The sequence below is a fragment of the Gymnoscopelus microlampas genome (assembly GCF_963454915.1).
Source record: "Gymnoscopelus microlampas genome assembly, chromosome: 17".
Classification (NCBI taxonomy): Eukaryota; Metazoa; Chordata; class Actinopteri; order Myctophiformes; family Myctophidae; genus Gymnoscopelus; species Gymnoscopelus microlampas.
Window position 1 is genome coordinate 27,160,902 of NC_139954.1, and position 14,768 is coordinate 27,175,669.

Here is a 14,768-nt window from a genome sequence, read left to right on the forward strand (position 1 = left end):
ACGCTATGTCTTTGTGCATTCTGTGTATACAAACACGTGTACACACCAGCACATGTCCTGGCATGAATATTGCTGCTGGACCAAATGGCTGTGAGCGAGAGAAGGTAACTCAATCTGACCCCATTTAGTGATTTACTGCTGAGCTTAGAGGCACTCATAGCGTTCTCATACCTGGGAGGGAGAAACCACTACATTTGTACATGTTGTTGCTGACAGATGGACAACATGCATTCCCATGCACTTGCACCACTGACTCAGCTCTGAGCTGAGGGACAAGGTAGACAGAAACATATATCTTCATATGGGCACAAAAGGGACACAGACAGACAGGTACAACAAATCCCCCAACACTATGACTCAGACATATTGGTCGGATCGGCAGTGTGACGTAGGTGTGACCGTGTGAGAACTTGTAGTTGCTGAAAACCTCACAAGATGGTGTCACCTGTCCATTGAACTCAATGGACAGGGGGAGGGGTCAGTCGTTCTTGATCTTGATAGAGGTAATGTGTACCGATTTGCGTGATGTTTGGACAAAATCTGTTGGAGTAATATCAAACAATTTGTTTTGCAAAAATCAGCCTCTTGGTGGCGCTATAACAGGCCGATGTGAAAAAATGGGGCACACTTTCACGTTGATCGGCCTACTGTGCCGGAGATTAGCTGTACACAGTCGGACGGACACAAACACGGACACATGGACGGACAGACGGGGGCGAAATGTCTCGGCCACACCTTCGGCCTGGCCGAGACAATGAAGAAAGAGTCATTCCTCAGAAATGTCGCAAGGTCGGCAAATACTAAATCATCCTTTATAGGGCCTACTTAAGACTTCTTATCAGAGCTGTAATATTGAGTAATATGAAGCGAGTGTGAAGCCAGCAAAGGTTTACAGCGGTGGGAGATATATTGAATGTCAGAGGAATGTTGAAAAGCAGCTGGAGAAGCTTTGATGTTGAGGACACAGAGGTCAAACGCTGGCAGACTTCAGGAATAGACCATTGTGAGTTTTTTATGGAAGTCATGTTATAGTGGGAGGAGGGGAAACAATGCAACACAAGTAGCCTACTGGTTTACTAAAATAACTAACTACGATACAAGTATTACTGTAACATGAGTGTTGATTTTGTTCAGTGATGTGTCCTTTGTAGTGGGGGGAGGATTGCACAGGGACAACACACAAAAGAGCAATGGCAATGTGTTTATTTGCATAAACAACAAAACACATGGCAGGTTGACTCACATTCATTCATATCACACACACGCACGCACACACACACACACGCACGCACGCACGCACGCACGCACGCACACGCACACAAACACAGGCCCTTCTTTGATGAGGTCACATTTCCCAGGGGTCAGAGGTGAATTCTGCAGTGATGCCTTGCATCACAGAAAGGTCCCTGGTGGTTTCATGAAGAAAAATAATAAACCTGCTCACTCATCTGCTCCTATGTAATTTAATGAAATTAAATGACTTTGGAGCAGAATAGCAGATGAGTGAGGTTTATTACTTTTCTTCTTGATCTTTTCCTACCCAGCACCTCAACCAAGTGATGTGCGTATTTTCCCTGGTGGTTTAAAAAATGTAAACCTACTAACATAACCCCCCCCCCCCTTTTGTAATAATGTCTTTTTAAAATAATATTTAGATTCATTTATGAAACATTCCTGGGCCTATTAACGTTCTTCACCATTAAATGTAATGAAATGAAATGTGCTTTACTTTCACTGCTATGAAAACTATAGTATTGTACCTCTTCTGAACGTCTTCTGAAAGTCCATAAAATTGTTTTGTAGAGGGAGAATGCCAGCCTTCTGGCAATTCTGACTATATTGTATTCTAGCCAGATACAAAAACAAATGCTGCTATAATGGCTCAGTTAAGTTAATGCCTAGACTTAAACAAATCTGCCAGAGCTCAAAATGAATATATAAATATTTATATTTAAAAATAGCGGTGATATAGTCTGGCCATGCCAGGCTAATAAACTGAAGCTATAGGTCACTCACCATTCAAAAGTGAGTCACTTTAAATTGAATTTGAGTGTTTTATATCATTTAAATAAATGAGAGAACCTCTTCCAAAGGTGAAACTGTGATAATAAAATGCTATTGGACAGTATGGCCAGTAGGGGTCAGGCCTTCAATTGGAAATAGACTGGACCAAATTAACTACCTGACTGCACATTACTCTCACCAAAAGCATCATAGAAGTTGTTTATAACGATATCACCCAAAATGCAATGGTCAATACCAAAAGAGAAGGTGTGTGTGTGTGTGTGTGTGTGTGTGTGTGTGTGTGTGTGTGTGTGTGTGTGTGTGTGTGTGTGTGTGTGTGTGTGTGTGTGTGTGTGTGTGCGTGCGTGCGTGCGTGCGTGCGTGCGTGCGTGCGTGCGTGCGTGCGTGCGTGCGTGCGTGCGAGAGATATAGAGATCCTGAGAAAGAGAGGGTTTTTGTAGATATTTTCATTAAGAGCAGTAAACTCCTCTGGTCTCAGGGTCAAAGTGTTTCCATGTGGGACGGTGAGTCATCCCCATGAGACGGGAGAGGAGGACATGCACTCCAAGAGGATGTGGGAGAGAGTATGAGAAGAGGATGATGAGAGAGAGAGAGAGAGATGGGGGAGGGAGTCCGGGAAAAGAGAGTTGATGAGAAGAGGGTGGTTGGAACTGCTGAAGGGGGGGGTGTCAGACCACCAGACAGCTCCTACGATGGAAAGAGGATGAGAGAAATTCATATAAAAATAATATTGTCTTCTTCAATGTCGCTACTGTATGTCCATGTAGGTAAAATGATGATCCAGTTGGAATCACCTGGGTGTTGAAATGTCTCTGCATCGAGGGCCAGTGCAAATTCCTTACATGACAGTACACTTTATAATTGATGGCTAGTTATGCAGCTACACAGTGAAATCCTCACCATTCATTTAATTTGAGGATTAAAATATACCCTTATACTACCCTTAGCCTACACTCCCAAATAGATAGATACTGTATGGTACTGTGGATGTCTTCTCTCATGGCTGCAAATGTGAAATGTCTAAACAATTAATCTAAAGAGGAGCAGCATTGCAGCAGATGACACAGCTGTACTATGTTATAAAGTGTATCTGAGTTCTGAGTTAAAAGTGTGGACTGGCACATTTGTAAAGGAATCTATGTTTGGAGAATTTGTGTGGATCTTTGAAGTCTATCTATGTTGATCATAACAGCAAACTGCTGTCTCATCATGTAGTCATTGTTTATGGAGCAAATAAGCACAATATGAACACAGATCAAAGGGTATAAATTAGACAAAGGGCTATTTTAAATATATTTCCAGCAACTATCAGTGGACGTTTACAAAAGTATTATTTCAGTATCCAGAAGATGTTTCAGAAAAGACAAACAAAATATAATCTTATAGGTACTGTACATGCATTTACTCAAAAACTTGTGGAACAGCCTCGATAAAGATGTGAAATTGTGCAGGTCATTAAACGTATTAAAGAAATGACTTAAAAATAAGATGATAAATAATTATAAAACAAACATAAAAGGAATGTGCCTTCTGTATGATCTTATTTACTAGCATATACATATACTTGTACAGTGCAGCAAACACGTACATGTACAGCAAAGTGTCTTGTACCTGGCTTATTTTTCCTGTTTTTTGTCTCTCCATTTTGACTGTTTTTCATCTTTTCTTTGTTTTGTAAAAGGGAAGGCAAAATAAGCTATGGCTTCAGCCTATGCCTTTTGGGTCAGAAATTCGGTTTATTTTTTGTATGAATTTGTTTTTGTATTACCTATGAAATTTTAACTATGTTACCACAAAATTGACTGAAATAAACTAAACTAAACTAGGTCATATCCTAATAGTCTGTAAAGGCTACCCATTTAGCAGCCTCCATTTCCCTGACCAAAGATTTAACAACAAACTGTTTTATTAATTTTCTAAACTAGTTTATGTGGGTGTAACAGAAAGACAACATGTGTTTGCTTTGGCATAAACACTTTGGGATACACTTCCAGACACACATCAGCACCTCGCCCTGCCAACACAGTGCATGTTGCAACCTCATTCTCATGGAAGTGGAGCATTAGATGCACTTTTTTTCCCTGCGCAGCTGTTTTTCTGTGTCATGTGATCTCTGTAAAGAGTTCTCAGATAAAGGCTCTGGGTTCCGTGCCCTCTCATCCTCGGTCCAGAAGATTTCCTAATCCACTGTTAAAACTTTAGCTGTCCCGTGGGACACTGATTGGCAGCGAGCGGCAGCCCTGACTGCCAAGAGGTGAATGGGTCTTTAATATTACCCCCACCAGCATTCTGACCCATGTGTTCATGTCCTGATGTCAAGGTGAGGTCTTCACCTTGAGACTTTTGGGTCATTTGCCGAGGTAACTGAGTGAGAAAAGGATCGCAGACAACTGACCGTTGCCAACAAGTCAAAGAGTAGCAGCAAGGAGTGTTTGGGTGCTTTGAATGGCCACTCTTTCCATATTTTCGATAATTGAGAAAGACTGTGTTTCATGAAAATCGTATCAAACTGCAACAAAGCCAAAAAGAAATGACCTCCTACTGCCAAGAACCATTGCTGCTTAACAGAGTTCAAACTGACAAGACTTAGCCTATATGTTACAGTACATTACTCTTTTCCAAAAGACGTCAAGTCCATCCACTCCCCTCGAGGTTTCTGGGAAGGATAAAGTCTGATTTATACTTTGTCATACGACGGCGTCACATGTCGAAACACGTTGTGAGCTTATAGCTGGTACTTTGACGTGCAACACCGTGGTACGACGGGCATTTGAGAGCGAAACAGAGGGAGAAGAATCTGACTCAGTTAAATTTTGCAGTGTAGTGTGACAGTTGTTTACTGACAGGCTAACAAGAGCATTTTGATTTAATTTAATTAACTGTCCCTGGCTGTGACTCAGACACTCCACATGTTAAGGTCTCTATTCCCAGACTTTGCTCATCAGATAGACATTTTGCTGTTTTTAGTAGCAGCTTTTAGAAAGTGTTATTACTCATAGCCTACCAGATGTCGGATATTTTCCTGTTGACACCTAACGGAAAAAAACTGAACTTTAAAGATTTTTAGATATTCAATATTCAGTACCAGAAATGCTTTATTCAGTACATTTTATGCACTTCCATTCTTATGAAAATACTCAATCACAAATTAACACATGGTACATAGTATTGAGTTGCTCTATAAACAAATGGTCGTCCATCACACGGTTAAACCAAATCATTGGATTGTGGTTCCCAGTGAGTCATCACCAACATACTGTTATTCCATGCACTGTTATATTATATTTCCATCATAAGAATTCTGTGGATATTTGAGGCAGCAAAGGAAACCTCTACATAGACCAGTGATATTATGTTTTATGACATTCTTCACATATAGTATACAAATAGCCTGGTTCCAGACGAATCTGCCATTGCAAAATTGCACTGCACTTTAGCCCACGCAGTGTGTCGTGTGATATTGTCTGGCCACGCGAGGCTAGTATACAAAGTGACCTTTGGATGTCACCTTTGGATGCCTTCAACTTGCATTTATATGACTTTACGGATAGAACAGGCAAGTTAATTATATTTTGATGCTGTTATTCAACAAATATAAATGTTTATATTATCTACTTTATATGGCCTGTCTGTCTGTCTGTCTGTCTGTCTGTCTGTTATTAGCGTATCTTGAGACCCTGGGGGTCCTCGAACCCCACTTTGAGAACCACTGCTATAAACCCATGAGTTGGATTTGTACACGATGTATCCCAATTCCAATTGGTTGTGGTATTTGATTCTTAATTCATTAATTGCAACCCTCATTAAGTGAGAAGAAAATGACTAAATCGGCTCTTCAGTGGTGAACACTAAACAGTCTTGCCTTTGGCGAGTTTTTCACCATTTCCTCTACAAATGGTCATCATGTTTTAAAGGATATAATTGTGTTACATTCAGATGTTTCTAATCCACCCCTGAGGTCAGTGATTTCTCTCCAGGAATCTGCCTGTATGCAGATGGTGTTGTTCTTGATTGCTGTGTGATTATCCACTTGCACCATGACGCCATGGGCTTTGCGAGCTGTTAAAGCTCTTACCAGGATCATTGTAATTGTGACACTTCAGTGTTCTGTTTAGTTTTGCACCTCACTTGTTGGTTCTTTAGTCAGTTTAGTGCACTGGTTCTAAAAGTGGGGTCCGGCGACCCCGCAGGGGTACTTGAGGGAGTTCCAGGGGTCCCCAGCAAAATGAGGAACAGTTTAAACAGCCCTATATTTTATTTGTCGGCTACTCAAAAATAGCTGGTTATTTTTGTCAAAAGCAACATGTTGACAAATCTTCTCTTAGGGGGGTGAAATATTTTCAAATGGGGTCTGCCTCCAAATATAAAATATGATTTTGTTTTAGAACCATTGTTTGAAGCTCCGGGACTGACGATCCAGGATGTTTATCGTCTTGTTCTATTTAGCCAAATGTCCCTCATTTGCATCTTTTATTGCTTGTTTTGTACTGTATTTTTGTACAAGAACATCGCTATTTGTAGGCCTTTCTGCTGTTTTAGGAGAGACAAGATAGTGAGGAGAGATGTCAACAGGTCCTGACGTTCTGAGTTGGACCCAGGTGTGTTCATGTGGTCTGCTGGTTGAATCAGTTCCGTTGCTGCTGGCTCCTTGTCCATTACATAACTCTGCTGCATATGATATTATGTAAGTTACTCCATTTCAGAATGATTAACATTAGTGGCATCTCTCCCCTCCCCATGCTCAGGAACCCCATATGGCCTTGAAACCCCAAAGTAACAGAAGTCTGTAGTCTGTTAGACTCCCAGCTCTCCAGTGTTAAGAGTTAATGGTTTGTGGCGGTTCTACCACATGCCTTTGCATTAATAGTGGGCTTACAGGGGTTACGACTGACCTCAGAGCTGCAGGGTCCACAATGGGAAGACAAACTGGTCAGGCAGGAAATTGAACACAGAGCTGTAAAACTATACTGTGTGTTTTAGTTCAAGTGAGAGATTATATGGTTACGATATGGTACGATAAGAAGACATTCTTTGGCATGCTCACTCAAAAGACTACAAGGAGATAATTAGGACAATAAAAAAATTATGAGGAAATTAGGAAAATTAAGATAATAAGATAGAGAATGAAACAAAACTTATTGAATGGAGTTCAGACATCTTTGTAGGTTCCAAAGTATTTTGTCTGGTGCTAAAGAAAGGTCATGAATTAATAGAGAAATCTTTTTTTTTTTTAATTCATTAAAAGACACTAGTTCTCTAAAACTGTATAACATGAATATAACATGTAAATGCAATTTTTCATCCTCTTGACTTTACTGAGATTATTGAAGCTGAAATGGAGACTGAAGTCACAGTACAGTATAATTCATGTGCTGCACTTTCCATATTTCCATGATAATGCATGTCTTACATAATATACATCCCTGTATTCGTACTGTAGGCCATGCACGCGTTCAAGGGACACTGATTTTAGTATGAGTAACATAGTTATTAATGATATAGTTATTGTTGATATCACTTTCTAGAACAGCCACTAGTGATCTAAATGATGAAACTGACTGAATATCAAAACAACCTTCGGAAATTAGGTATAGGAGCTTTTCTGAACAAATGAGGAACATTTAATTTACCTTGCTGTTTCCATTTAGTTTGGAAATTTGAAAATACAAAGTCAGAAAGTCTGTATTTTGCTTTCATGCCGTGAGAAAAATAGAGGCCACAAAATAACATCCAAAGGTTTGTGGGCATGTTGGGAATTTGCACCAGCTGGAAATGTGGTGTCCATATTGGTAATGTCATGTGACATACGTAGGTAGTTACTGTGTGGAGAAGAGGGAGTTCCTTCTCTTCTGTGCCAATGTTCCTCTTTCCTACCGAGGAATGTTTCCACATTTAGAACTCAGTCAACCTGTCATTGAACTCTCATTACGTAGCCCATATACAGTACAATATAGCTTTACATTATAGAAGGACTTCAATTGATCATTTGTGCAGATCTATGATACAAAATCAATCAATCAATCAATCAATCAATCAATCAATCAATCATATATACTGTACACACACACACACACACACACACACACACACACACACACACACACACACACACACACACACACACACACACACACACACACACACACACACACACACACACACACACACACACACACACACACACACACACACACACACACACACACACACTCATACAGTTACATAAAATACTGTAATGCATACGTACAGTATGACCTGAGGATTGTTACCTCAGGTCATACTGTTACAGCTGTGTTTCATTTAGTCTTTTTCCCTGCTGAAGTTTTCTTTATCTTATATTACAATAAGATCCACTTGGGTCAAAACCTCCTAATCTAATGTAAGCACCAGTATCTGAAAATACTGTAGACCTTGGTGATTTAGTGTGGAAGGAATTCTTCCCTCACAGACATGAACTTTGGTGCAGAATCACCAAACTATGATGCGGTTTCAACTGTTTTTAATCTTATTAAAAAGCAACATAAAGCAGAGACAGATGTATTAATGAGATACAATGTGTCCGTTTATCATTCATCGCATTGACATGCACATTTTTATAAGAACTGAGAAGGATTCAACAATTATATGACGCTGAGTTCACATCGATCAAACAATCTATAAACTCATTCAGATTGAATACTGTTTTACCAATATTTTTGTTTTGCCATTTACATTATAATAGTTATTATAATACAATGTATGACATTCCTACTAGGTAACAGTGAGTCTGTTTCAGATTGAAATGTCTCAGCTGTCAGTTTCCTTTCAGCTGGTTTTAGGGAAAAGAGTTGTCAGATTGAAAACATTGGATTGTCTCTATGGAGATAATAATCTCTATGGAGACAATCTGGAGAATGCACTGAACTTCGTCTTATCAAAATATGTTTATATCTCTTTCTCTCCTTCTGTTTCTCTCATTCTCCCCCCCTCTGAGACCATGGAGGTCCCTGTGAACACCTGTCTAAATTATGAGGATATTACTTGGAACTCAGGGTCCTTAAGGAGTTATAATCATTGTTTTACTTCATCTCCGCTTTCCAGTTCTCTGATTCATCAGGTTATCTGTTTGCACGTGTTACGATGTGACTCCTCAGAGGCAAGTCCCTCTAGAAGGGATCTTAGGGAGGGTCTGTCTGTCTGTCTGTCTGTCTGTCTGTGCGCTGGACCGATCAAGACCGCATTTCTTGTTTTATACCTTTTGAAATATTTAACTTCAATTTAATAATGGAAGTCATATTGGGGCTCTGATTCAGCAAAAAAAACTAAAGTGTTAAAACACAAGTAACGTGTTTTGACCAAAAGGAGATCATCACCAGGCAAACTAATGTTTTTGCTGTTTTCCAAGGCACACTAAAACCTGCTCTTAAATGTACATAAACAAATGAATTAACAGTACATATTCCAGTAAACAGCTTACTGCATGATTATCAGCCAATTCAGTTTAAACACATATAAATCATTGCAGTTTGTTTAAAAGTGAACATTTCACCCAAAAAGTTTTTAGTTTTTTCCCCCTAATACTTGGCCCATTTAATCACATTGTTATTCTTATGCTTCTGTACACAATTCCACGACCCAATGACCCAAGTTTTGGTCTCGACCGAGTTTGTGCAGAACTAATCTCAGCACCACTTCCCTAAACATGTAATGTAGCTTTTTATTTAGTAGGAATAAACACAAAAGCACCCGTGAGGAAGTGGACTAAGAATGGGGAAGAGCCAAACCAAACCAGATTGGTGCACAACTAATTCAGAGGATTGGTACTATATACACATGATGTCATTAAGAACATGATGGAGTGAGTCTCGACTCACATGGCGGTAAAACACAGAACCTCTCATTTTCCACTCTTCTCTAATTCACATGAGTTCTAAATGACAGAGAGAGAGTTCTTACTCTTTCCTTTCTCACTGAACCATGAAGGACCTTGTCTTCACAGGCTGTCCTCACACAACTCCTACAAGATTGATTAGCACATTGTTCTGGACAAAAACTCTGGTGAGTAAACTGACCTCTGCACCCTCTAATTCCCTCTGATCTTCTCGTCCTCCTACGTCGGATGTTGAACTTGGCGCGCAGCAGAATGCGTGGTGGACTGCATGCTCAGCATTTAGGCTGTCTGTGAATCAACAGTGGATGACGGGCAGGTTCATGGTGACATGAAATGCCTGTTGGTGAGCGTGGCAGCCAAGGTGGGATGCTGGGAGCGAGAGGAGAATGTTTCCATGGGAATGCAGCTGTATCCATTTTAGAAATGGAGGTTTTAAGGCACATTTGCTAAACTCATTCTGCTCCATTCACAGGGATAAAAAAAGAAAGAAAAAAAAAACTTTGGATCTCTTGTCAACCAAGGCATGGTCTGGTAAATAGTTGGTTTAAAGAGACAGGAATGTGCTTAAAACATTTGGTTCTACTGTAAAACAATAAGGGGAGACTACTAATGGCTACCACCTTCCAGCCACATTTGCCCTTGCATAAAGCTACAGTCGGCAAGCATCACAGTACTGTATAATAAAAACATATATAAAATAAATAACCTGCACTCCCATTTGGAACATTTACCATTCGTGTTTCAGCAAGACCCTTCTTCTGAGCGGACAGGAGGCTGTTTCCACTGTGACTCAAAGTGGAGAGAGATGGGAGTGCGTTTACAGCTCAATGTGAAAGTCATTACAGACCCCTGAGTTTATGGCTCCTGTGGAAAGATCGAGGGCCAGCCCAGTGACTCACCGCTGTGCTGCTGCAGTGCTTGTACAGTAAAAGTGTATAAACAGTGAATGTATCTATCCATTTGTAAACTACTGTACTTTAGTCTTTTATTCTTCAATGAAACGCAGAATAACATCATGTTATTCTACAGATTTGTGATGGTGTAATAGCCGCCCCTGAAAACATGATAACAAGATATTGTCACTGTCCAGCAGAAACCTTGAATGTTTCTTTTCAGGAAATGGACAAAAATAAACTGTGTTCCAATGGATCCAATGTCATTATTATTTAGTCACAAGCTCTTGTTAACACTTTTAATTTGTTCAATATTCATAAAACACACAGACAGACTATTTTAGGCATTTCATTATAGGCCAAAGGTTTCCAAAATGTTTAACTTTTTATTTTTCTCTCCACAAAATAGCAGATCTACAAGCTCACAACGCATCTCATCACAACACGTTGTGAGCTTTTATCAACTTTTTATGTTATTTCTTTGTATAAAATAAGGCATTCATTTATAAATATGTTTATAAAAGGCTTTCGGGGGTGAAATTCATGGAATGGGTGTTGTGAAAAATTTGCCAATCACAAAAGACATAAAATGTAACTTGAGTTTTTTTGAAAAAGTTACCTAGTGTTACTTTAAAGGTCATAGTTACAATCAAGGTCAAATCTCAGGAACGGAGGGGTGTAGAACAGCAGAGGTTGGTGCGGGCTGGGTTTGAACCTCCAGGTGCAAACACAGCCTGGTTGCCAGAGTAAATGTTGCCACTGGATGTTTCTGCAAAGCACAAGATATACGTACATAGAAGGTGGATGTTTCTTAACCCCCACAACATTGCTTGTCAACGTTTCTAGATGGGGACCGTGTCAACTCAATCTTAGAATTTTTTATTTTTAAGTACTAACTGAGAACATTGTATTTACTATTCCCTGCCTATCGGTATGCAACTCAAACTGAGTCGACAGCAGCGAGCTTCACACTGCTCACTCGGGTAAAGCCTTGCTTGGGGGCACCTCTCGGGGCTCATTTCTTCTGCTGGTGGTGCACCTGCCTTGAAACATTGAGATGCAACGTATCAGGTTTGCAGAAACATATAATGGTAACATTTCTCCTCTGGTGATTGAGCAAACACTGTTCCTTGGAACCTCCCGTGTTCTTTGGGAACAGAGCAGAAACGCAGCCATGGTCCAGCAACTGTGAGATAAATGGAACCTCTGACAGCACTACATGTGAACCCTCTCCCCTGCATCTTCTGTGTAACAGAACAGCAGTGGTGGAAGAAGTAAATGTACCAATACCGCAATGTAGAAATACTCTGTTACAAATTAAAGTCCGGTATTCAACATTTACTTGATAAAAGTATTCACATTAAAATATACTTAAGTACTGAAAGTAAAAGTACAAATTTTGCAGAATGTCCCATTTCACAAGTTTCCTTGTACTGTAGATCGCCCATTTTCAAATAGCCAAAGTATATAGAGGGCTGGTTAATGTACCTTTTAGTTACTAGTTTCTTCAAAGTAACTAGTAAATAAAGTTTTCAAATAATTGTAGTGGAGTAAAAGAGATGTAGTGGAGTAGAAGTAAAAGTAAAAAAAATACATACAAATTTTACTTAAGTACAGTACTTGGGTTAATGTAATTAGATACTTTCCACAACTGCAGAACAACAGAACTTATTTTAACACAGACGTAATTCATCAACTGTAGAACACAGCCTGAAGAAAAGAAAGACAGCAAAGAAATGCAAGCTACAGTACATGGCTGTTTAGATAAGCGTGTGTTGCATTTACCAAACGGCCTAGCGCCTCGTTTCCAAGGAGCTGCACACTGTTTGAATCGCAGTGATCGGTTCACCGGTCATCACAGAAACATCACGCGCATGAAACCGTTTCCCGTTGCACTGCCAAACAGTTTCTCCCCAATTTAAGAAAGAAAGAAAAAAGAAATCACAATTTATTTCCAGCTGCATCTCTGAAGACTGTAAGATCTTGGCACCGGTCTAACAGAGTTTACATTGGCAGTCTCATGGACTAATGGCTTCTTAGTAGCATATGACTCATCAGGCTTAATGGAGGGGAATAGGGTAGACTTGTGGTAGAGTCAAAGTTCTCCTTTTGGTGAAATGGGAAGCGAGCAGACCCCCTTCCCCACTGTGTGGTTCCAATGAATAAGTACAGTTGATCTGCTTCAAGTAAATGCAACAATGATGTGCAGTTATAACTTGATGATCTGTTCTAGCACTCTACCTTGCAGTAACTACTTGTCACTTACTGTAACATCTGACAGTGCTGTACTTTAACATTATTCTACTGTAAATATTTGTATAGGTGTCCTACATAAGAGCATGGACTAAAATATTTAAGATACAAATAGCATGAAGTCATTTTCACACCAAGCTTGAGATTAAGCTTCACCGCGCCTTTGGTCTTTAGCTGAAGTCTGTATTTATCCATGCTGTTGAACTCATCAATCCTCACATCACATATGATGAACACTTTTAATCACTAGCCACACTTTCTTTGTAGTATTGACAAGACCAATGTAGTGTTTCAAATACAACAGAACAAAGTCTTCATAGAGAGGTAGGCTACTGCGTGAAGACCAATAATAAGAATAAGAAATTATAAAAACATTCAAACATGACAGGACCCAGATCAGGTGTAGTGGAGCAAAGCAGTGGACAGAGGGAGATTTAAGGAGGACAAGAGGATAGGCAACCAAGCGGGACTTAAAGGAGTAGTTCACCCAAAAAAAGACTCAAATTCATGGAGATTATATTGTTTTTGTCACATTCCTAAGCCAATAATTTGATGACCGCGGAAAGATGTTAATGTACCGGAGACTCCGCCGTCATCAAATTAGTGGCTTAGGAATGCAAAAAAATAATAATTCAAGGCTTCATGGGGTGTGTAATTGATAAAAAAATATGTTTTTTGGGGGGTGAACTACTCCTTTAAATATCACAATTTCAGTTCACATATTCCTCCTTTATGAACCATACCATGTTTATCATCAAACGAAAAACCTAAATAATGTTTTGCACTGTTAGGAGGTGCTGAGGTTATTTGTTCAAGGGGACTTAATTCATTTCTGTGACTGGTGGTGGTTGCGTGGTGGTGAGGAAAGGTCCATTTGCTTTGGCATCAACTGAATGTCTTTGCAATGAACGGCACTTAGTCACTGAGCCCAGCGGAAACTCTGAGTCACGCTGGTGCCAGCCTGCTTGCCTCGCGTTTCTGTTGTACATGGAAGCTTTTCAATTGCTTACACTCGCCAAGCATTACAGTATAACTATAACTAGAGAGCACAGGTCTCCGCCAGGTCAGGTAGGTTAGTGTGGGCCAGAAATGTTTGGAATTCGGCAATCAGGCTGGAATGTGAAAAATCGGATGGATCAGACGGATCCGTCTTGATCACTTGACTAAAGAGATAATATGTACCGATTTGCGTGATATTTGGACAGCATTTGTAGGAGTAATATGCACAAATAGGCCTCGTGGTGGCGCTATAATAGGTCAGTGTTGAAAGGGTGGCATTTGTTCCTCAACGTAGGGCGAATGTGCATGAAAAGTTTCACCGCAATCGGACGTGTTGCGGTGTTCATGATTTGCGGCATGTTATCAAAAACGGGCCACTCCTGCAAACTTTATATGTCAATCTTCGCCAATCAGGATGGAATATGAAAAATATTCAGATCCGTCTTGATCACATAACTATAGAGATCATGTGTACCGATTTGCGTAAAATTTGGATTACATTGGAAGCAGTAATTCCAAAAATGTGTTTTACATAAGTCAGCCTCCTGGTGGTGCTATAAAAGGCAGATGTGAAAAATGCAGGGCGAAGGTTTTTCCTTGGCCTCTAGGGAGTGCACATACAAAGTTTTACACAGATCAGTGCAGTTATATGTAAAACACGAATCAGCCTGTTCTAGTGCCACCAAGGCTGATTTGAAATATTTTAAGTGGCATTTCTTCCTCGGCCT